The 26,348-nt window shown below is 38.6% G+C and overlaps 1 pseudogene; it reads right to left on the reverse strand.

Moving 5' to 3' along the window:
- On the reverse strand, positions 1 to 25,810 carry LOC139140029 (dynein axonemal heavy chain 5-like; annotated as a pseudogene).
- Between the last annotated feature and the right edge of the window lie 538 nt (positions 25,811 to 26,348).

A 26,348-nucleotide genomic window follows, 5' to 3' on the forward strand; every position in this document is an offset into this window, starting at 1 on the left:
AATATGCAAGGAGGTTACATGTTAAAGTACAATAATTAGAAAGTATCATACACTGAATTAATAGACATCACAAAAAACTCTTAAACAGTTGTGAAGTATAATAGTCTTCATTCTAAGTTTGAAGGCTTTCAACACTAACTGACAAGTATTAACATGTTATTTTTGAATCTGATATACTCGTGAGATTTTTCAACTTTTACAAAAATTCAGTTCATTAATTGCTATTGTGGGTAAATATTCTGTTCATGGCATATTGTAAAGTGGACATACTAAAATAAAGTGATAATTATCTTGTACAGAAAGTCAGCAAAATCCTTCATGTCTATCGCTGACCTTGATCTGTCTGTCAGTGATCTTGACCTACATTTCTGTCACTAGCTAGATGTTTCCAGAAGACCACATCCTTGATATGCAAAATTGCAAAATCTATTTAACATCACAGAGACTACTACTCAGATCTTGTCTATGGTCACAAAGTTCATCTGAACATTTTCAAAGTAGACTTGAAGTCTCCTACTTACTAAAGGTCTTATCGATGGATGCATTGGACAGCAAAGTACAGTTGAACATGGTGAACTGTCTCTTCAGATGCCGAGGGATGTCACTGTGACCGCCTTCCAGTTGGATCATGGCGGCCATCATCTGGATGCTGGCGATGATGGTGAAGTCACCAGGCTTGAAAAGTTGTAAAATCCTCCCATCTCCATCATCAGATGTACAATCTCATTGGTAATCTAGAAGACATAACAGAGTTATTGAGCTTCCATTATTTTGAAACACTATCCAGTTAAAAACAAGTCATCGTTGATGACACAGTCCCCACTTGTTAATGGGTACTTTGATTACAGGTCCTCAGAGGGGATAGAGTCCTCTTCATTAGGTCTGTGATAAAAATACTTTTGAATAAATTCGCTTAATACATGTCTGAGTTGTAGTTCAGGACATGAAAAAATTGTAATAAAATGGCCACATGTCGGCCATATTGCAGGTGCAGCCAACGGAGCTATTCATCGAAAAAGCTATTCCAGGAGCAATTTTTGAGGGCAGGGGAAATTTTAATTTTGCTAGGGCAGGGGACATGTTTTTAGGTGGCAGGGGAGCAAATTTTAGTTTATTTTGTAGGGCAGGGCGGATATCGGTTGATTGTCCTGGGGACAGGGCTTGGCGAAAAACTTTTTGAGGGGAATTGTTTCCAGGGCAGGGGAAATTGGCAATTTTTTTTTTCGCGATAGGGCAAGGGAGCTTCAAAAATTCACAGTGGGAAGGGGAAACAGGAAAAAATAAGTGGGGAGTGGGTAAAAATGAAGTTTGAGAGTGGGAGAGTAAGTCGAAAATTTTCTGTGGGAGGGCAAATTATGAACAGCTAATTAATTACCCTCTTGACTTAAATTTAATCAGTTCACATTATTTGTCATGCACAATGTATCTTATCATAGTAAGGACCTTTTTAAAAGTGCATTGTTCGTTGGCTGCACCTGATATTGGATCGTATCACAAAACAAATCAATGTGCATATGTATGACATAGGTCAATGTCCTTGTACCAAGTTTGAATAAATCCGTTGTGATATGCCTGAGTTATGGTTCTGTACATGAAAAAATCGTAACAAAATGGCCACACGGCAGCCATATTAGATCGTATCACATGAAAAATTGACGTGCATATCTATGACATTAGTCAATGTCCTTGTACCAACTTTGAATAAAATCAGTTGAAACATACCTGAGTAATGGCTCTGTACATGAAAAATCGTAATAAAATGGCCGCCTGGCGGCCATATTGAATAGTATCACAAAATAAATTGACGTGAATATGTATGACATAGGTCAATGTCCTTGTACAAAGTTTGAATAAAATCGGTTGAGATATGCCTGAATTATGGCTCTGTACATGAAAAAATCGTAACAAAATGGCCGCCTAGCGCCATATTGGATCGTATCACCAAAACAAATTGATGTGCATATCTATGACATTGGTCAATGTCCTTGTACCAGCTTTGAATAAAATCGGTTGAAACATGTCTGAGTTATGGCTCTGTACGTGAAAAAATCGTATTTAATGGCCGTCTGGCGGCCATATTGGATCGTATCAAAAAACAAATTGACGTGCATCTGTATGACATATGAAGAAATCCTTGTACCAAGTTTGAATGAAATCACTCCCGGCATCTCTGAGATATCTGCGTGAACGGACGGACGGACGGACGCACACACGCACGCACACACGCACGGACATGACCAAACCTATAAGTCCCCCCGGACGGTGTCCATGGGACTAAAAAATGACAATCCATTGGACATAATACCTTTCATGACTTTTGTGCAGAAGCAACAAATATACAAAGGACACCTTTGCCAGTATTTCTTGATGCCGCTGGTAACTGTCTTAGAGGGCCTTCTCAGATCACTCATTGCATGTGTGTGACCCTTTGACCCTTTGGGCCCCCTAGGATGATATCAAATTCTCAAATTTTTGGTGTATGTCAATTTGACCATAGACAGTCACTTTCTCAAGTGTCTATGATTTACCGCATCATCTGATGTCAAGCACAAGGATTGGAACTAGAAACCCTGTTGAGTGTATCCACCATCAATTTATTATAATATGGTAGCAGAATATAGTAACTGTTTCTGTCTCAACATTTTGATGAATCCACTTGAATGCAAAGAAAACCTGTCCACACAGACACCTTTGTATTCAGGGCATTTCTCAAAGGTTTTCCAGCCAATAGTCACAAGTTGAATCAAAATTTACCCTTCCAACAAGAACATATCTCTACTACAGAGACAAAGTCAGCCATTTTGTTTGATATGAGATACTACTTATTGTTTGACGTGTTGAAAGATACAGAATGAATGAGTGATCATGCATATATTCGGCCTCAGTTTTAGACACGATACATGAAACCATCGCGATCATGAATTAATGGTCATGACCATTAATTCATTTTTGCCATGGTTTCATTTAATGTCTAAAACTGGGTTCGAATACATGCATGGTCACCCATTCATTCAGTATCTTTCAACATGTCAAACAATATAAGTAGTATCATGCATCAATCAAAGTTCATGAAAAATGGCTGACTTTGTCCCTTTAAGGACACTTGTGCCATACAAAGCAGTGTTCTAGATTGATAGGTATCACAATACATTAAGCAGTTCACCCCACATCGTTGTAAGAAGGTCCTTGATCACAATTGATAACACTGGGTTTGGGCTAATTAAACCATGATGGTGAAAGTGTTTTAAAGAGGCACTTTACCTGGTCACCCCATTCGTTGATTACTGGCATGGTGATATCGTCAACGAACGCTGTCATTTCTTAATGATTGGTGGACCATAGGTGTTACCCATACGTTTGTCAACATAGCTTTCAATGGTATGCTGTGGAAATGTACAAGAAAGTGAATACTTAGAATCTGAATAGTTTTGTAATTTTTTGCAAAGTAGTCTTTAGCATGCACAGATCCCATGAAAAGTCACTGAACTACCATTTCTCACTACACACAATGATGGCTATTCACATTTTCCTCTCATTGGGATGTCAAACACTAAACACATCAATTACATAGAAGAACATAATGTGTATTTGTCAAAAATGAGAAAATCTTTTGATTTTCTGGCCTTTGAGATCTGCACTTCTTCACCTCACTTGTATGACTGTTTTGTGCTTTGTGTTTCTGACCGTAATATTTTCCATCGTACTGTTATTCTAGACTTGTATTAAGGTAGTGTGCGCCTCGAAAGTGAAAAAACTCATAAACTATTGCTCAAATTTTCTTGAATGAAACTTTCAACCATTCTCTTACCAAATCAACAATAAAAATCAGGGGTCACCTTGCAAAGTTTTGAACTAGCGAAACAAATTACTCAACATTTTCTGATATTTGAAATTAAAATGGCCGCCATTCATCAATATGTACGTATCTCAGATTACTGCAAGTTGCCTTTATTGCACACATTGTGAACTATTCTCAGGTGTGCCAAGTGTAACTACGTTGAATTCACACCTTCAATCAGTATCTCTTGTATTGATATTGATGGGAATATATAATACCCAAGCTAGAATACCCCGTCGTCACCCACAGTTGGTGTCTCCCTATTGTTCTATAATCATGTCATTCTGACTAACATTAGCGCCATTTTTTATGGAAATCTGAGGTTCAATCTGGCTCTGTCACAAAGTCAACTTAGACTTACCTGTTGAATGACGAAGGCTTCAAGAATGTCCATCTTGAATTCCAAATTCTGAGTGGCATATCTGAAGATCAGTGCAAATGACCCATCAAAGAGACCTTCCAAAATGGCAGATTCTTGTGGAGAGCGTCTGTTCAGCAAACCCTGTCAAAACAATATCAAAAGGTATAAAAGTGTAAAATTTCCAATGGTTACTGTGAAATGTCAATCCTCTGATACTGTGGTGGTGACAATGAAAAAACTATGAAACAGAAGCAACCAATGATGCATAAGCATTGTCAGTATTCATGATTGTCATGCAATAGCATGTTTACAAGGTCCATACACTTAAAGTCAGCAAAAAAATCCAAGACTTTCAAGGACTTTTTCTGTCAAGGGCTTTTTGGGTCTTAACATAAAAGTTTTCAGAAATAATTTTTACAATATATCATTTTTATATCACCATTTTGTCAACATCATGACTGATTATCTAGTCATTTAGTCATTTTTGAAAATTGTGGGGGATTATCAATTTTCCAGGACTTTCCAGGACTCAATTTCATTTTCAGGAACTTTTCCAAGACTTTCCTGGAGGTTTAAAAACTCAAAAGACTTTCAGGAGCGTATGGACCCTGTGTTTGGAATCTAGTATGCTCACCAAATAAAGTCAACTGAGTTTCCCATGAATAAAAGGAAAGTAGACAATTGAATTATATACCAAGAGGCAACATGGCTTCTCACCTGTAAAATTGGTTTCCAACCAAGACCAGTGGAGCTCATGTAGACCATACCATTTCGTGACACAGTGGCTGGTAAGGCATTGTCAATGTTGTGCACTTCAAAGATTATTTAAATTTACAATTTGGTGCCATGGGAATACGATCACCGTTGGCAAGGGTGAGCTTGTCATCCAACACACTGTTCAGGTTCTCAATCCAAATGGCGTCTACTGGGCCATCAAGAACCAGCCAGATGTGTTCACCTGTAATTTTTTGTCAAAGAAAGAGAAATTTCATCATGAGAACACACCAGCATGGTGACATGACAAGAGTATCATGAAACAAACTAGAGAATTGGAAGCGCTCACTTCTAGACTCGTGTGATATTGACATACTGATATCACTGACTAAGTGCAAGAGGGATATCATTCATCCGTTCATTTTCAAAAAGTGGTGAGGGTCTTGTTGTCATCCAACACACTGTTCAGGTTCTCAATCCAAATGGCGTCCACTGGGCCATCAAGAACCAGCCAGAAAAAAGTGGAATACCAAACATACACTTACGCCATTAATGGAATACTGATTAAAAGTTATCAACCGGTGTGAGTGAAATGATACCACATTCTTTGTTTGCAAGCTTCATCATATTGTCAAAATATGAAAGTCTGACATCTTTCCAGCACAGGGCTTACATGTATGATAATTCATTTTAGGTCATTAGGAACTGACAAATATTATGTGGAAATACCTAAGAGTGACTAATGGAGTAAAAAAAATATAGGTCCTTATACATCTCAAGTGTGCAGTGACAACTTTTACCTTTGGGTGATAAATAGCAAATTATATCATACCAGTTATTGATGGCCCAAATACAGAGATCTGATTGGTCATTGAAACTCAAAAGGATACTTGTGATGAGTTCTTGTATAGAAGGGACAAATTATCTTAACAGCCCTCATGAAACTTCTCTGCAAATGAGCATTCTTTGGTAGATATTTCACCAACCTGTTTTGGCTCTCAAGGTCTTTCTCCAGAGGATGGAGAAGGTATTGTCTGTCCAGTCGTTGGTGGCCACATCCAATCTACCGAACATCTGTGGTGCAGTAATGGCCTTGTGGTTCATTCTCATCTCCCTGTGTGGTTCTCCACAGTCAGTCGTGGCCTTCATCAGCATGCGAATGCAGCAGGTCTTGTCGGCACCATTGGGGCCCAGAGTCATCATGCCATGACAGACACGCTGTGTCTCAAACAGCTGGAGAGATTGGAAGAGTATAGTTGTATGTATGTGAGTGACGCTTGATTTTTGTAACATAGCAGGGCTTGAAGTATAATAACTGTGGTGTACACTCAGAGGTTGGCAAGTCCAGTGGCTTGAGTTCTGGAACTACCAAAATTACTGAGATCGGTAAATTTTTAATTCAACTGACCCAATGAACCAGTTAATACTTTAACACTATCATCATCACCCTGGTTTGGCCAAAACTTATTTTTATCAATGGTGATTGTGGATCTGTTTACAGGGAATTAGGGGTGAACTGGTTAAATGGATATTGGTCCACGGACAACCAAACACTCAATGTGTTACACTCTTTTTCATCTATCATCGAACGCTCAACTTCATGTGAATATTGATACATCTCATGAATTCATCAGTGTGTTTCCTTTGAAACTTCATGAGTTGATAAGGAACTTCCTAAGAAGTTCCAGACGCCGCCGCGCTGGCGACAAGTTTAATGTAAACATAGATACTGTGTAGCTGACTGTGAACAGTATCTGCTGTAAGTACGAGAGAACAGGCTCCCTGAACGCAGCCGGTGATAGACCAGTGCGAGAACGCACCAGAGTTATGGACAATGTTCTCCAACATATCGAGTTCTACAAAAGGCGGCAGCCAAGTATTTACTTACACGAAATCAGAAGAAAACTTCTTGATAATTAAAACGTGCCATCGCTGGCGACAATCCACCGAGCGATAACCAAATACCTGAGCATGAGTCGAAAGAAAATATCAAGTCTTGCCGCCGAATCAATGACTCCAGCTATCGAACAATATACACTGGAGTTCATAGAAACTGTTTCTGACTACAATATAAATCAAATTCATTGGTTTGATGAGTCTTCGGTGATCCGAACTTCAGGCAATCGTCGTTTTGGACACGCAGAAATCGGAACACCGGCAGTTGAAATACAACGGCATGCATCGAACGCTACATACACGATCAACCTCCTTGTCAGTGCTACGGGTGTCGATCATTCCGATGTGATCGTTGGACCATCAAACGGGTTGGAGTTACTGAACTTTTTCGATGAGGCTGTTCAAGTTACGGATAATTTTGGAAATCCGTGTTTGGCCGTCGGTGACTGTGTGATTATGGACAATTGCAGTTTCCACCACTATCGATATGTTGAACAAAATTCCAACGAATATTGCAGGAGAAAGGGTTCGACTGATTTACCATCCAGTTCAACGCTTGCGAGCCGTGTTTCAACTATATAAAGAGTGAGCTTAGATCTAATCAAGATTTTGCTAACAGGTTCACTGAACTAGCGACTGCTAATGCCATGGCAAACATTACTCCCGGTGCTTGTCGTTTCTTTGCGAAAGAAAGTGGTTTCATTTGGGACCATCATCATTCATAATCGTCACGATAAGTTGCGCATGTACATTTGTGTCGGCGTGAAGAAATGAACCAGCATGATGTTGACTTTCAAAATGAACCAGCGCAATGTTGACTCTCAAAATGAAAGTTCGACTACAATTCTTGTTTCTCTTTGGAAATGAGAATCTTAGTTTCCAATTTCACACATTTTAAAGCATTCTTTGTCGGCCATGACTGCACAGCTCAGTGCAGAGCACTGAGCTCAGTGCAGAGCATGATATTTAGGCACGCGACCTTCGGCAGTTGCTTGCCAGACGTAAAATTTTCTTTCAGCGTGGTTAAAAATAGCAGAAGTAGACTCTAAGTTGACATTTGTTGATCGTGAACACGAGATTTCTGATGGTCGGGAAGTGTCCAGTCTTTAATTTGAATTGATATTGTTTACCTGATACAAACATGCACCATAATATTGGAAGTGAACATTAAACACAAATTCCGATGACATTTTCACGTACAACACTCATTGGTACCATGTGCAAACCATAGATTGTGTATGTACAAACCAACGAAGTCTAATAAAGCATTGAGCGTTACCGCGATCACTGTGCATTCTATGTAAGCGAAAATAAATGTGGCGCACCCATGTTGTGTGCCCCAGCAAGTTTTATTTGTTGGCACCGTTTTGTCTGGTGAGTTTGTAGCTATATATATTATTACATGGTTGAGGCGGCGAACTCTTTGAGGGATTTTAAGTTCCTTATCAACTCATGAAGTTTCAAAGGAAACACACCGATGAATTCATGAGATATATGTATCAATATTCACATGAAGTTGAGCGTTTGATGATTGATACCAAAGAGTGTAAATGACTTTCAAGAGCAGCTATCAATCAAGGACCATGTTATATTGCTTTTACAAAACAGAACACATGCACAGTGCATTAACACCTTAATTGCTTCATTCTAGCACTTTTCCTAAATATGAACACTGCGTGCCAAACAAAAGGAACTGCTACGTTTTCATCTCATCATGACAAATTTACTGACTATCATGTTGAGGAATAGATATTCTCCAATCAAGAGTTGAGAAGATTACTATCTTCTGATTTTCAACTGTTGTATATCTCACCTGAATCAGTTTGAGTTTCCATGATGGGTGGGCAACAAGTCCTGCTTCTTCAACTCTGTGGACAATAGCGCCCTCTAGCATTGGGTAGCCAGCCTTGTCCAGTGTGCTGCCAGGAACAAATCACTGATCAGGGACAGGAAGAGAGGTTTGTCTTCATCAACCTAGTAAGAGAAAGAATTTACATAACATGGTAAGTATATCACATTGACTTATGTCTGCCTATTCTAAAGAAGTGACACAAACCAAAGAGCTATCTGTTGCAGACTTCTCACACGTTAAGGAGGTACGCTACCATTCCAAAAAATGTTGGGACATTCTTGAAGTTGACTTTTCTGAAATAATCTTTATGTGTACATTGCAAAGATATGAAAAAAATATGGGGTACCCATGCAAAATTTTTGAAAAAACACATGCCAAAATTGACAGAAAACCACTAAATCTCCCATTTTGCGAAATTTGCACTTACCAGCAGAATCTTTATTTTATCGCAAACGATTAACAGATCCCAGTATGCATACCACATTTTTGCATTGCCAGGACAGCTGAATTAGGACAATCAACTAAAATTTGTGATGTCTTGTCTTAAAAATTAAATATTAGACCCTAAATTTATCATTTAACTGTAAAATTAGTCTTTTTAAAAAATATAAACTTCATATAAATGCACAAAATAATTTTCAAAATGTTAAAAAGAACAGCAATATCTATCTAACAGACAATGTTCTTTGATTTAGAAGCAAAAAAGTTGGGTCACCACGCAAATTTTCTTACTAAACAGCAAAAAGTGACGAAAAAAGGTGAATTTTGTTAGACCTGAGATTTGACCCTCTAGCTTACTGATATTATGTCAGAGCTACAATTGTTAATTATTCTCTACTGATCTTTCAAAATAAAAATAACTGTCGATTTTTCAGTGCAAAAATATAATTTCGGTTGTTTTGATTCATAAAAACTTCTGAAAGAAATATTATAAGGTCACTAGCATGATTTTTTGCCATTTTGTCCTGTTATTCACGCTCACCAGGTTAGGTTACGCGCAAACCTTCTAGTTTCAAAAGGTCTGAGTGATCAAAATACTGTATTATGATTTACATGTCAGCAGAGATTTCATCATTTTACAAGCAATGCAATATTCTCCAAGGCTTCAAAAAAATGGAGGGGTGACAAATTTATATTAAAATGCATAATTTTCACATTCTTTTGTCATGAAAATGTAAATTTTGTGTGCTTATTCACACATAATTGGTTGCTCCTAACAGAGGGGTGGTCAATATCCCCTCGTAGAGAACCCTGTGATGCCATCCGTACTCTGTAGTCAAATGTAATGGAATGATCTTCAAAACCTTGCTCTGAGAAAGATAATCATTTTTACCTAGACTAAAAATTTCTCAAATGCAAATTTTTTCCTTTTATAAAAGTCTCTTTCATTTCCAATTCAGATGGAAAGCTTTTGCATCTTGCAAACATCTTTGGCTCTGACGTCACATTTTCAACATTAGCTGCAAAGCTAAACATTACAAAAACCTTGTCTCACTGTTTGTACCAGATATTATAATGCAGCTTGCTCACGGTTATGATTCAAACTATACCAGCAAATATGGTTCTATCACTTGACAGACTATCATCCTACAAATGATTTTTTTAACCTGCTGACATTTGCTGTCAAATAAATCTTTAGACCATTCAAAAGCAAAAATGTAGACCTAGGATGCTGGCTCCATGTGCAGGCTGTGTGCACGACAGCAAACATCATGCATCACAGAGAAACATAAATGTTCTTTTGTCTTTCAATCTTTTCATAGTAAATGAAAATTGCTAGCACAGTTCCATTTGCAACATTGAGCATTATGACTTTCCCTACAGAAACTGAGGCCACCTTAAATCATTTGAAAATGAAACATTTTCTGAAAAGTCTAGACTTGCTCCAAGTCTGTTGGCATGTAAACATAAAAACAGAATAAATTGAAGGAGTAAACTACAGAAATTCTCCCAGTCATTTCAAAAAATACCACCAAGGGCACAGTGTTGGTCCCATCTAGCAAGCAAAAAGAGGTATTATTCCTATATTTACTTGTGCTGTTGTGTTTGCAAAGAGTTTGAACTTTCAATGTTTAGGCAATAGTTCACTTTGACAACCAGTTTTCAATTTTGGAATCAACAGTCAAAATTTGGTAGCCCAACTTAAAAATGGTCAAGTAACTTAATCACAGTTAATTAAATTTGAGTGGACGGACATCTTCACAAATGGACATACTTGCAGACTGACGCCAGATGCCTGTCAGATATCCACCCCAAAAGCTGTTTCAGACTATGGTCATAGTAGCTAACAGCCAGACAATGCCATGGCACTTCGGACACCCTGGAGACTGCAGCTGGGTGTCCGAAAGTAATACAAGTTACACAACATTTCTGATTCTCCTCTTCGACAATCATCTCAAAATTTGCACAAAATTCACACTTTTTTTTTTATTTTCACAATTTTACAGCATGTGAATAGGTGTTGAAATTAACTTTGGCAAAAAACATTTGATTGACAATCTATGGACGCAAGATGGTCATTAGTACATTTGCGTTTTATTCATCAGATAAAATTGAAAGGCCTTATTTTGATGATTATACAACTTTACTTCCAGAGACTCATTAAAAGATAAATTGATAATCTGATTCTTCACACATGGTGTCTTTGACTCTTCACAGGTTTTACAGATTCAAGGCTTCACACACTGATGGCAGGGCTCTGAATCAATAGCTTTCATCCTTCTGTTGCCAAGACAACAACAAATTACACGTTCTCTCTCTCTCTCTCTCTCTCTCTCTCTCCATACAGAAATGTCACTAATAATCTATTCGTAAGCTATGAATTAAAAATGTCTCTCTGACTGCATGAATGGCACTTTGACAACATCTTGTCTTCATCCCTTCTACAGGATGACAGTGACGTATCCAATTTATACTGGCACTGGTAGTGGCAGCATTTTCAATTTGGAACAAAATATGACCATACATGTATTTGTAGCTTTTAAGAGTAATGTGCTTGTGTTTGTCTTCTTACTCTTTGCTAAATGATGGTAACACTGAGGGCAGAGTGTGACAAGTAGCCTAGTATAACATTCATGTATGCAATTTTGACCTGTCCTTAGGAAAAGTATGAAAATCAAAATACAATACATGAACTACATGTAAATGTTCTCTTCCAAACCCATGGACATCTTCAGTGGCAGTCCCTAATCCCAGGTTCTCATATTTAATAGTTGTTGACATTGACTGCTTATATAATTTTAGTCCATATTATTATTCTCCTGTAAAAGTGGTGCACAGATTGTTACATGTAATATTGTACAGCTGATAGAATACCTACCCCTTTAAAACTTCTTCACAATTTGCATTGGTGGATGTTGTTTTAAGAATTTTACCAGTACTGAACTGGTTGGTCTGGCTGATACCATCACAACAAACACACACAAGTGTGCATGATATTGGAAAAGCCAACACATGGCTATTTTTTACAGAATACCACCCACAAGAAATACTTACATGTAAGCTGCCAGGATATACCGGTACATGTATCCTAAAAATTGCCAGTTAATTGAGCCATTACAGTACCTATCTAAAATCATACTCTCACAAAATTTCCAGCAATTTTAACAATTAGGCAACTTCACTTCTTGGAAATAGTTTCCCATTATGCCATCATGACAAGGCCACCTTTGACCATTGATCTCAGGATTTCACACACATACACATGTACATGCAGTACTTGGGAGCAATGGACTGAAAAACTCCATGTGGAGATGGGATACTCTGCCAATTAAGCGTTGAAATCAAGACGGATGCACAAATCATGTCTGTTTGATACACTGGTGCTGCCAAAACTGATGCGCATAAATTCTTCCAGACTCCATGGACTAGCATCAGATGACAGGAACTTGACCAATTAGTTTTCAGTGTGAAAACCAAGAAACTCGTCACACACACAAGATATCACAACCTTACCAGGGTCAACCATTTGATATCTTTGATATTGTCTTTGATATATCTTTCCTTTGCAAAAATGACCTTCACCTACAAATGTACTTCTCTGTCAGTTCCCAGATAATACTGTAATTATTCAACATATCTGTCATCTCAATTCATGTGTACAAGAGCATTACACCAATATTATTTTGTTTATAAAACCTGCATTCAAAATAGAACGGAAGAGTTGCCTTCAGGCTGTTATGTTTGTGTCAGATTCCTTTTTTTTTACTTTACTACAAAAATTCATGTTCAAATGTAAACAATTATTGACATGCGGTAACAGTTTTACCTACAGCGCTAAGTTACAGGCAAGCCTTGCCACTTCGGTGCCTGATATGCATGTTTTTCTTTCTCACACTAAAGTTTTCATATCATTAACAAGAAGGAACCTAATGACTGGATTGTTTGTACAGGATAAACAACAGAAAACTGACACCGAAATATATCTGACATGTAAGCCTTGAGATATATTACTATCACCAGTCTTGGGTGCAAATTAATGTCTTACGACCAGATTACAAAATTTTGTAATTACCGAATACGGCAACTTGCGAAAAATTCACCTTACTACAGAACAAAACAAGTTTGAACCATCATGGCATCTCACATCCACCTTGAGGGCATTATCTCAAAAGATACATGTATGCCTAGAGGGAATTCAATTGTTGAAATAGAGATGACCGCAAAGACATCTAACTGGGGGTCATTCTCTAGTAACGCTCCATAGATAGGCTGAAAGAGTTGAGTCATAGGCTATTTTCTACATTCAACTGCTCATGATAATTGGAATTATTAAGCTATCTTGCTGAAACCAACTTTTGCTTGTAACAACATAATTGGTCAATGAAGATTTATGTACATGTACCGGTACATGAACTCTTAGAAATGCACGTATATGCTTTATGCTCTGAAATATTTCAAAATAAACGATCAATCCATCAAAATTCCAGTCACTCTCTGACATATCACAAACCTGAGAGAACATCACTCTCTGTACCTCTTTTCACATCAAAAAATGTTCACCTTTCCAGTGTTCTGCCGAGGCCGCGGCCTTGCGCCATTGCCGCAAAAATAAAATTGAAGACCCCAAAAAAATCAATCATCGGGTCCGCAAGGCGCAGTGCGCCATCAGTCCCACTAAACTTTCGGTAAAAAAATACACTTATTTACGTACTATACGCGAAAGGCCAAACGTGGAAGTATACATTCCACGCTGCTCATGCGTGCATGCTGCTCGTGAGAACATGAGACGTATTGCTTCCATAGCAACCTTCAGTGATTTTTTATTTGCATAATCGCGAACTAGGTTGGCTAGATTCAAGTCAGCCAGTCAGCGTCTCTGTTAAATTCAATGCCTCACAGTACTCTCTGGAAAGGAAAATCGCTTCCGTGAATAAATCAAAACACCGAGGCAGAACAATTCTTAGTTTCTTTGGACCAATTCCGCCCTAAAAAGGCAAATCCAACAACCGGACGAGTGAAGACAATACGATCGAAACATGACATCGTGTCTCAGCTGTTTAGGGACTGGACATAAATTACAGGGGGGGTGGGTCGGTGTTTTTCGAAAAACCGCTGCGTAAAAATAGTGACCCTTCAAAAGTTCATGCACAAAAATTAGTGACCCTCCCCCTTATCCGTGCATGAAAATAAGTGACCCTCCCCTGTTACTCAATACCCCCCAAAAAACCCGCAATGTGTTAAAGACCCCCTTCTGACTTGCTATACTTTTAAGTCGCCCTCCCGAAAGGAAGGCAAAATGTGGCCGATATAACGCGTTGTCCAAGAAATATCAAATCATATGTGTGTGATAATTCACGTAAATGTACTTTGCTTGAAGTGGCAGGTAAAAAGTGCATGCCTGTACAAAAAATGTAATTTTTAGATTTTATCGATAATGTTGATTCACTATACATGTAGTCGACTATAAGAAAACTACGAACGTGTATTTTCCAGTATAAAACTAGCTATATCTGTTCATATACAGATGTTTAATAACTGATATAGATATACTTGATTAGCTTGGGTTGTTTACAAGTGCACATGTGAACAAGATATTTGATTTTGGAATTTCTGTCAAAATGTTGATCCACTATACATGGGAGTCTATGACAAAACTATACATGGGAGTCTATGACAACACTGTCAAAAAATTTTCAGAATTAAAAATTTGCACTATTTGTGCATATATGGACCCTCAATAATTGACATAATTGTGCTTGATTAGAAGAGGGTGGTAAAATGTGCATCTGTGTACAATAACTTTGTTTTGGAATTTCGCATAAAATGTTGAATTTCGCATAAATGTTGATCCACTATACATGGGAGTCTATGACAAACTGTAAAAAAAAATTTTCAGAATTAAAAATATGCACTATTTGTGTATATATGACCCTGAATAATTGACATAATTGTGCTTGATTAGAAGAGGGTGGTAACACGTGCATCTGTGTACAATAACTTTGTTTTTGGAATTTCGCATTGTACAATAACTTTGTTTTTGGAATTTCGCATGAAATGTGGATCCATTATACATTGTAGTCTATGAAGAAACTATGAATAATTTTTTTTAAATACAAAACTTGGCAATCTGTGTATTTATGTATGCTTGATTATTGATATTGATGTTCTTGATTAGACGAGAGTGGTTACAAGTCCATGTGTGTGTAAGAAATTTGATTTTGGAATTTCACCGAAATGTTGATTCACTATACATGGCAGTCTATGGTGAAACCCTATGAATAATTTTTTTCCAATACAAAAATAGGTAAATCTGTGCATTTATGTACACTGAATTATTGGTATGAATGTTCATGATAGACTAGAGTGGTTTCAAGTCAATGGTTGTGCAAGAAATTTGATTTTGGCATATCACTTAAATGTCGATTCACTATACATGGCAGTCTATGGTGAAACCCTATGAATAATTTTTTCCAATACAAAAATAGGTAAATCTGTGCATTTATGTACACTGAATTATTGTATGAATGTTCATGATAGACTAGAGTGGTTTCAAGTCAATGGTTGTGCAAGAAATTTGATTTTGGCATATCACTTAAGTGTCGATTCACTATACATGGCAGTCTATGATGAAACTATGAATAATTTTTTTCCAATAAAAAAATAGGAAAATCTGTGCATTTATGTACACTTGATTATTGGTATTAATGTTCATGATTAGACTAGAGTAGTTTCAAGTCAATGGGTGTGCAAGAAATTTGATTTTGGAATTTCACTGAAATGTCCATTCACTATACATGGCAGTCTATGATGAAACTATGAATAATTTTTTCCAATACAAAACTTGGTAAACCTGTGCATTAATGTACACCTAATTATTAGTATTAATATTCATGATTAGACTAGAGTGGTTTCAAGTCAATGGTTGTGCAAGAAATTTGATTTTGGAATTTCACCAAAATGTTGATTCACTACACATTGTAGGCTATGAGGAAACTACAAATAACTCATAGGTTATCTGATCCTAAATTGTTATTCAAAAGTTGTTCGACCTGAAGCTTCCAGTTGTTATTGATGACACTATGCACTATTCTGAACAGTTTGTATTCTGTCAATGTCCTCAAAAAATTTAAAAATGTACATACAGCGACATGAACGTTTGACACCGACCTATACCCAATGTATTGTCAATGGGAGAATGATGTCAAATAAGTAATCTCCCAAATTGTTATTGAAAGAGTCATTATAGGGGACAGTTATGCACAATAGTGTTGAATAAGTAGAAATCATAACTTAAATCAATGTGGCTGCTTGGATCATCAACACATTGTTTATTATACCTGAAATTTGCGCCCGAAGGGCGCGCCGAAAATGGTAATGGCAGAAAATGAAAGTGCCAGGAGTTTTTTTTTTTTTTTTTCAGTATTCCAAAACGTGCACATGCAATTTCAGCTTTCATGCATAAAAAAAGGTGACCCTCCCCCATAGGCTTGCACAAAATTTTATGACCCTTCAAAAATGCTTGCGCGAAAAATGGCGACCCACCCCCAAAAAACACCGGCCCACCCCCCCCTGTAATTTGTGTCCAGTCCCTAAGAATTCTAGAACTCGGGGCTACAAGATCAGTTCTACACTTGGTTCAAGTCTTTGTGAATGTTTGAGTGGGGTGAACAGAATGATTTGTGTTCTGTTTTCTGTTGAGTGGGGTAAACGCTGTACAGGGGAGTTTCTCATTCAACTTGCAGCCAAGCTCCTTCATTAGAGCAATATGCGGAGATTTCAATCAGTACAATATTGTCCGAAGCGATGAAATCAGAACAATGTGGGGTGACTTCGCACGTCAGTGATTGCTTGGTACGCAGACGAATACATGTTTTCACTGAATATAACTCTCGACAACTTTTTTCAGGTAATGTCCCATGATTTACGATGGTCAACCGATCAGTTTTAAAACGCGGTCGATGTGCAAACTTAATGCCATATTTTCTGTGCGTGTAACATACTCGTACTCGATATGCGTTTTCTTTTCAGCCAGAATAATCGGGGGAGGGCTGTCAATCAGTTTGTATTGGCTTTACGCACGGTCCCCTTCTGTAGAGGGACTGTGCTTTACGTCACTGTGTACACGGTCCGTCTAGCAAGTACTGTGCAAGAAGTCCAAATCGGTGAATCCGACAGACACTAACTCATTACTGCGCAGACTCAAAGGTCACGCGTTTTATCACTGGGAACACCTGGCCTGGGTTGCCAAATTGCAAATAGGTGAATAAGAAATAGGAGGGACACAAGAGAAACTATTACAAATGGTTTTATTCTTTAAAATTCACCGACTTGAACCCAGTCTAATTTCAGGGGCGCTCTGAGCCAAATCTGTTAGGAGCTCAAGACATCCTCAGAGCCTCCGATCATAGCGCCATGCTCTGATATAAACCCAAGTTATCGGCATGGCGAAATATAAGTACCACTCAAATCAAAATTATATTTTCGGTAGAAAGGGAGATGTACTGTATATTTTGGTCTTTTGAGTCACCTGTGAAAGTTTTACTGTATTGGCCAACAAAATGCTGAGGATTGGGCAACAGCCAGCGGTATATCCGATCGAGAAAACCTTATTCTTGCAAATAACAAATAAATTGTAGCATTACGTAAAGTCCATCCGGACCACAATCAACTTTGATATATGCAATTCAATGCCTACAATGTGAAGGAATTTCCCCAGTCGCCTTTGTTTTGACACAATTAGCCGTAAACATTTACCCGTAGTCCAATGACTAAAAAATGTAAAGGACTATTTTGTCTGTCTTTGTTTTCACACGATCAGCCACAAAAGTGAAAACTGTAATATTCATGAATATATTAATGGCTTTGTTGACCATAGGCAATATATAGTTAGGCTTTCTGTGGTCAATTATGCGTTATAACACGATACGCCACAGCACCGTTATATTCACAGCTAGGTCGCACCCGTTGAGCTACAATGTCGAAGTCTATCGCCGCGCCAGTAGTCAAGTACACACAGGTAAGCCAAGAGAGAACAAAATATTATTTTCCGGATATATGGGCAAAGCAAAGGCAGCGACCGAAACCAGCAAAATCTCGCCCTCTCATTCCATTGTTATTGATGACTTGGCGTGTACATTTTACAAACTGTCAAAAATTATAGAGGCATTGCATAAACAGTCAGTGTTAACAGAAACAATCTGATCATTCCACATGCTCTAAGAAGAATACTCAAAACAATGTGAATAAAAGCACAGACAAATATAGTCGGACTGGCTTGCCTTTTGTTCCATGGTCGTCTCGGTAGACTATTGCCTTTCATATTAAAATGAGCTTCGAAGGTGTTAAACTTTTTGGAGATTTTGTTTGTGGTTGATAATTGCTCGAGATTATGCGAAAAATACGACGAGATGGCATCGTGCTGCCAGTCGAGTAGCAACCATAGTTACTTTGTGAGCTCTCAGGGCAGAAACACTGCTTCACGCCAATCAAAACATAACACGCCAGCAGTTTCATAAACATGTCCTTCCTTGACGAACGTGTAAAAGACGGTATGACTGACCGTAAACCATATTGTATAACTAGACAGTATCAATAAAAGACTTTCAAATTTGGTTCAGACGCACTCATTATATATTCAAAAAGTATGAGAGGAATTTTGAAATGGTAAAACTCACTTTCCTGAAGCTCAAAACACTCCCGTTTTCGTCAGCACGCCAATTCCGCTAAGCACCACACGACAACAACAGCACAAACTTTGCCGAACAAACTTTCGCTTAACCATTGGCGAAAGTCCGCAAATTACCGAAGGATGCATGGTCGGCACTCTTCGAAAAGAGAGGCGAGAGCAACCTAAGGCGAGGCGAACATGGATGGGGTACCTAACCGCTTCACGCCTTGAACAATACCCGTTACAAGTCTGTCTATATTTGTCTGTGATAAAAGGCAAAAAAAAGTTTTTATTAAGTTAAACAATCGCACTATAGACTTTTTAATGTCTTCTAGGTGTTCGCTCTTTTATTTTTCGTTCGCCCTATCGTTGAATACCTTCATACGCTGAAGGTAATTATTGTACCTTTTTTTGGCAACAGAAAAATCGAGTTGTATTACTTCCGCTGTGCCTTAAAGAGCCAAAATTGTAATGAACGTACGTGAAACGTGACTTGCGGATATTTCCGCCGTTTTCTTTTAATAGAGTAATATGGTTGGTATACCGAATTTATTACCCGATTAAGGACTGAACAAGTGAATAACACTGTCATAAGTGCTGAAAGTGGCAAGTAAATTCAAACATTTTAAAATCAATGTAGATTTCCCGCCGTTTTCAAAACTAATCATGAGAAAGAAAAAATAAGATTACATTGTGCCAAGAAAATGTTGGCCATCGTGTGTTGTGCATTCAAGTATATGGCATTATTATACATGTACCGTCGAAAACGCTATGATTTTGCATGAGTTAAAAAGCCGTATGGAACGTCCGTTCCGTAACACGTACGGTTTCAAGGCACCCCATCCCCTGCGGCTGTATCTGTGCTTTCGCTGTTGAACGGTTTCAAGGGACTCGTTGGACGAGTGCCAGAACATGTCTCGCGCTGACTCTGTACGTACGTGTGTAGTGCACACACACTATCTTGAACTTGCAGAAGCGCGTCCAAGATAGCGTTCCACACTTACGCTATAAATCGAAGGAAAAATTTTTGACATTGCAAGAAAACGGTCATTGCACGAAAACGGACAATTTGATGCCCCAGTCACGAATATAAGGTGTATGATAATAAAGTTATTACGAAAACACCGCAAAGGATGGACTCGGATATATTGCGCCGCATTGCCCTCCGCTTCGCGTTGGACGATGCGCTGCGCCAATGTCCTCGTGCAGCCTTTTTGGTATTTTCGTAATAACCTCATAGTATGCATGTTTCTTGAATAATCATGACGTGTATGTGCAAGAAATATTGCATTTTTTATACTTTTTTCTAGTGTGCCAACTTATGAGTCCGACACCCTTTTATTATTATACCTGTTAAAACGCGTAGCAAATCAGCAAGCACTGATACTTCTATACATGTCCCTCAGTTAAAACATTTACACGAACCAACTTTGGTTTGACAATAAAATCATGAAAAATTATGTATAAAATTCGCAGCTATTGTGGCTTAACTTGAATAAATTGGTAAAATGGCCTGCAAATTTGCAACATTATATACCAACATTACGGAAAACGTTAAAATATTGTAATTTAAGGAGTTAAAATCACACGCAAATCACATGCATAACGTCAACTTGGATGTTACTTGATGTTTATCCATATCAAGCTGTGTCACAGAGAAACCAGTGGCGTTTCCGGATGGAGAGAGTATGGTAAGACAATAATCCGCTCAACCTTTGGAGGGACCGTGTTTGATATAACGCTGAACCTGACAACTGAGAGAATTACTAAATCAATTAAAGTCTTTATCGATTATTTAGAATATTTCTTGTGTTGTAGCTCCATCCATGGCCAGAAGTCGGGATTTTTTCATTTTAGACATTTTTACATTTTAGTAGTGCATGTTTGACATGTTAGGTCGGAACTAACGTGACCAAAAAAGCCAATCGTGCAAACCTATCGTGTATCGTGCACGCCTAACGTGTACGGACCTAACGTGTCTAAAATGTCTAACGTGCATGTCATTTTAGGTTTTCATCATGAGTCAAAATCTATCATGCCAATCGTGCAAACCTATCGTGTATGGTGCAAACCTAACGTGTACGGACCTAACGTGTCTAAAATGTCTAACGTGTATATCATGACTGTACCATTCAACTTATCTGGAGACCCTAAAATGACATACACGTTAGACATTTTAGACACGTTACATACGTACTCGTTAGGTATATGTACGATACACGATAAGTTTGCACGATTGGCATGATAGACTTTGACTCGTAAACAACCTAAAATGACATACACGTTAGACATTTTAGACACGTTAGCTCCGTAAATCTTAGGTCGGCACGTTATACGATATGTCTCAAACTCTATCATGCCAATCGTGCAAACCTATCTTGTATCGTGCAGACCTAACGTGTACGGACCTAACGTGTCTAAAATGTCTAACGTGTATGTCATTTTAGGTTTTCATCATGAGTCAAAATCTATCATGCCAATCGTGCAAACCTATCGTGTATCGTGCAAACCTAACGTGTAGGGACCTAACGTGTCTAAAATGTCTAATGTGTATAGGCCTATGTCATTTTAGGTTTTCATCATGAGTCAAAATCTATCATGCCAATCGTGCAAACCTATCGTGTATCGTGCAAACCTAATGTGTACGGACCTAACGTGTCTAAAATGTCTAACGTGCATGTCATTTTAGGTTTTCATCATGAGTCAAAATCTATCATGCCAATCGTGCAAACCTATCGTGTATGGTGCAAACCTAACGTGTACGGACCTAACGTGTCTAAAATGTCTAACGTGTATATCATGACTGTACCATTCAACTTATCTGGAGACCCTAAAATGACATACACGTTAGACATTTTAGACACGTTAGATACGTACTCCTTAGGTATATGTACGATACACGATAAGTTTGCACGATTGGCATGATAGACTTTGACTCGTGGACAACCTAAAATGACATACACGTTAGACATTTTAGACACGTTAGCTCCGTAAATCTTAGGTCGGCACGTTATACGATATGTCTCAAGATTCACGTGATGGCCTACAAACACGGTAAGGTCTAACTCTATCATGCCAATCGTGCAAACCTATCTTGTATCGTGCAGACCTAACGTGTACGGACCTAACGTGTCTAAAATGTCTAACGTGCATGTCATTTTAGGTTTTCATCATGAGTCAAAATCTATCATGCCAATCGTGCAAACCTATCGTGTATCGTGCAAACCTAACGTGTACGGACCTAACGTGTCTAAAATGTCTAACGTGCATGTCATTTTAGGTTCTCCACATGAGTCAAAATCTATCATGCCAATCGTGCAAACCTATCGTGTATCGTGCAAACCTAACGTGTACGGACCTAACGTGTCTAAAATGTCTAACGTGCATGTCATTTTAGGTTTTCAACATGAGTCAAAATCTATCATGCCAATCGTGCAAACCTAACGTGTACGGACCTAACGTGTCTAAAATGTCTAACGTGTACGTCATTTTAGGTTCTCCACATGACTACAATTTCTATCATGCCAATCGTGCAAACCTATCGTGTATGGTGCAAACCTAACGTGTACGGACCTAACGTGTCTAAAATGTCTAACGTGTATATCATGACTGTACCATTCAACTTATCTGGAGACCCTAAAATGACATACACGTTAGACATTTTAGACACGTTACATACGTACTTGTTAGGTATATGTACGATACACGATAAGTTTGCACAATTGGCATGATAGACTTTGACTCGTAAACAACCTAAAATGACATACACGTTAGACATTTTAGACACGTTAGCTCCGTAAATCTTAGGTCGGCACGTTATACGATATGTCTCAAACTCTATCATGCCAATCGTGCAAACCTATCTTGTATCGTGCAGACCTAACGTGTACGGACCTAACGTGTATGTCATTTTAGGTTTTCATCATGAGTCAAAATCTATCATGCCAATCGTGCAAACCTATCGTGTATCGTGCAAACCTAACGTGTACGGACCTAACGTGTCTAAAATGTCTAATGTGTATAGGCCTATGTCATTTTAGGTTTTCATCATGAGTCAAAATCTATCATGCCAATCGTGCAAACCTATCGTGTATCGTGCAAACCTAATGTGTACGGACCTAACGTGTCTAAAATGTCTAACGTGCATGTCATTTTAGGTTTTCATCATGAGTCAAAATCTATCATGCCAATCGTGCAAACCTATCGTGTATGGTGCAAACCTAACGTGTACGGACCTAACGTGTCTAAAATGTCTAACGTGTATATCATGACTGTACCATTCAACTTATCTGGAGACCCTAAAATGACATACACGTTAGACATTTTAGACACGTTAGATACGTACTCCTTAGGTATATGTACGATACACGATAAGTTTGCACGATTGGCATGATAGACTTTGACTCGTGGACAACCTAAAATGACATACACGTTAGACATTTTAGACACGTTAGCTCCGTAAATCTTAGGTCGGCACGTTATACGATATGTCTCAAGATTCACGTGATGGCCTACAAACACGGTAAGGTCTAACTCTATCATGCCAATCGTGCAAACCTATCTTGTATCGTGCAGACCTAACGTGTACGGACCTAACGTGTCTAAAATGTCTAACGTGCATGTCATTTTAGGTTTTCATCATGAGTCAAAATCTATCATGCCAATCGTGCAAACCTATCGTGTATGGTGCAAACCTAACGTGTACGGACCTAACGTGTCTAAAATGTCTAACGTGCATGTCATTTTAGGTTTTCATCATGAGTCAAAATCTATCATGCCAATCGTGCAAACCTATCGTGTATCGTGCAAACCTAACGTGTACGGACCTAACATGTCTAAAATGTCTAACGTGCATGTCATTTTAGGTTCTCCACATGAGTCAAAATCTATCATGCCAATCGTGCAAACCTATCGTGTATCGTGCAAACCTAACGTGTACGGACCTAACGTGTCTAAAATGTCTAACGTGTACGTCATTTTAGGTTCTCCACATGACTCCAATTTCTATCATGCCAATCGTGCAAACCTATCGTGTATCGTGCAAACCTAACGTGTACGGACCTAACGTGTCTAAAATGTCTAACGTGTACGTCATTTTAGGTTCTCCACATGACTCCAATTTCTATCATGCCAATCGTGCAAACCTATCGTGTATGGTGCAAACCCAACGTGTACGGACCTAACGTGTCTAAAATGTCTAACGTGCAGACTTTTACAGTGTTTAGTCATGCACGTTTGCCTTACACGTTTGGGTTCTATAATGTACAATGGCATACAACTCCCCATAGCACGATAGCTTCAACAATGTGAAACGTGCATTTTTACCATCTACTGGCCATAGCTCTGTAACTCTAGTCACAAGGAAAAGTACGAGTTTCAGACGATCCTTTGATGATATCTCAGGTATGTTGGAGGTTCTGTATCGGTACTCTGTGGAACGTACCTAGGTCGATACAGAACCTCTCACATAACTCGATATCTGTGACATTTCCAATGAAGACATGTTGACCAACTCATATAATCCGCTGATAAGACCCATAGCTTGAGGTAGACTATTAGGCATTGTTAATCGACTAACTGCTGTGACGTTGATGTCAAGTGTAAATCTAGGAAATATAGCTTATTGTATTCATTAGTGGTAACGGTTGTCAAGGCTTTTAGTCATCTACCTTACTTGCTTTGGTTCTAAAGCTATGAAAGAAAGACATTTGTCCGAAAAGACCGTATACCTAAAATGAGCAGTTTGCATATCATTTATATTACTGATTCCTCGGAAACTGAAAACCAATGCACGCCGCTGCCATCCACATCGGAAACGCATCAGTCAGAAACAGAGCAGTCTCAAAACATTGAGCAGCCATGCATCGGAAACTCAGCCTTCATTGAGGCAGGCCGGTGTTTCCGTTAACGCAAAATCCTGCGCATTTTACGCAAATTGTTCTGAAATATGCAAAAAAAATCATGACTGTGTAAACTAATACGCATTGAGAAATGCTGCCCCATGACACGACGTACTTGCCGCACTGCATGTATTGCATTGTATTGCCTGAATGTGGTTCAATGCAGGACAAAATTAGAACATATGCACCTGCTTGCAAGTGACATTTATCATGATATTGCAACATTTTAGATTTTAGCAGACCGCAGCACTTTATGCAACATTGTATTTCGATCATCATCACAAAACGTCACGTCAATCAGTTCTGTACAGACAATGGCACTACAGATGCAAAACATTCGAGAATCGATCGAGTCTATGTTGAACTTGTTGGTAACACAATACAGTTGGTCATTACGTCGCATGTTATTTGGAAAGTGTTTACGGATGACCATTTAGAATCTGTCGGGTTGCATTCTTGAGAGGTCCCGCTGGACTTTGAACAGTATCTGCTTTTTGTTGGCCCTTTGAAAACACTAATTTCACAGTCAGGTCTTTTCTTTGAACATGAACTCATTGGGCTGCTCAACGATCATATACGGGACTTGCATCACGGCATGGCAAGCGTTCAGCTACACCTTGAAGCTCCCCAGGTTGTTGTTTTTTTATTAATCACTTTGTGACTAATTTTTACTCACATCACTTTGTGACTGATTCTGACCTTTCTCCCTTTTGCTGAGGTTCATGTTCTCAACGTCGACACGGTTGGCCGACGCGCCAAATTTGTCATCGATGGCTGAAGTTTTGGCGGGCTGAGCTGCGGTCGAACCGACTGTTGGTGGATGACCCGTTTTCTCCATCTTCCTGGTTCTAGAGGTGCTCGCCTCATCGGAAGTCTGTAAGGAAGTAACCGCCTCACGTACTAGACAGCGCTGTCCAGGCAAAATGTCCAAGTCACGAAGATCTTGTTCTTGTATCGCTCTCAAAGTTCGGAAGGTAGTGAAGCCATTCCGAACAAGGCATGCGATGGTATCTTCAGACAGACCAAATTCATCCTTTGCAAGTTTCTCCATTCGTGTCAGTTCCGATTCAATCGGTTGAGCTGCCTCTGATGACGATGGCTTCGTTACTCTTCGACGACTCCTGGCAATTTTTGTCGTCATTTTAGCGTATTGATAACGCATAAACTTGTAAAGCTGAACAAGACTCACGCCGTACAGGCAAACAGATACAAATCACGTGACCAACTATAAAACGTCATCATGAATAATCAGGCTCATTATAATATTATAAGCAGGCTTATACTACTCATAGAGCATGCGCATTACAGGAAACCCTCCAAGTTCTACAGAAAAGACTGCCCAACTCACTTCAGATACTGATTCCTTAGCCGTACGCATTTTGAATACATTTTACGCAAATAACATGGGGCCCGGGGGCACCGACGTCCTTTGTGCCTCCTTACTGTTTATTATTTGCCATACATGTGAAATTTTGCAAAAAGTCAAATTGTTTGGACATAAGTGAAAGTTAATATGAAAGTGAATCAAGAATAAGAGATGGAACTCAATAGGATCAACAATATCTAAAACAGGAAACGGTGAACTTATATGATACAGAAGGGGAGAAAATTTAGCCACAAACTATTGTAATATAATGGACAATGGCTAATCTAAACCAAATTACTTAAACTGGATTGTT

The sequence above is a fragment of the Ptychodera flava genome, chromosome 9 (genome assembly GCF_041260155.1).
Source record: "Ptychodera flava strain L36383 chromosome 9, AS_Pfla_20210202, whole genome shotgun sequence".
NCBI classification, from domain to species: domain Eukaryota; kingdom Metazoa; phylum Hemichordata; class Enteropneusta; family Ptychoderidae; genus Ptychodera; species Ptychodera flava.